Source organism: Mytilus trossulus, chromosome 1, assembly GCF_036588685.1.
Source record: "Mytilus trossulus isolate FHL-02 chromosome 1, PNRI_Mtr1.1.1.hap1, whole genome shotgun sequence".
Lineage (NCBI taxonomy): Eukaryota > Metazoa > Mollusca > Bivalvia > Mytilida > Mytilidae > Mytilus > Mytilus trossulus.
In genome coordinates this window covers 7,777,721-7,778,050 of record NC_086373.1, presented here as the reverse complement: position 1 = coordinate 7,778,050, position 330 = coordinate 7,777,721, and positions in this window count along the sequence as shown.

Sequence of the window (330 nt, the reverse complement as noted above, 5' to 3'; positions counted from 1 at the left end):
GGCCTTTGTTAGTCTTGTATTATTTTAATTTTAGTTTCTTGTGAACAATTTGGAAATTAGTATGGTGTTCATTATCACTGAACTAGTATGTATTTGTTTAGGGGCCAGATGATGGACGCCTCCGGGTGCGGGAATTTCTCGCTACATTGAAGACCTGTTGGTGACCTTCTGCTGTTGTCTGTTCTATCAAGGAGGTTATATTAGATTATTAGATATTAGATAATATAACCTCCTTGGCTCTATGGTTGGGTTGTTGTCTCTTTGACACATTTCCCATTTCCATTCTCAATTTTAATTTTATGTTCATATTTGGTAATGATAAGACTAAAC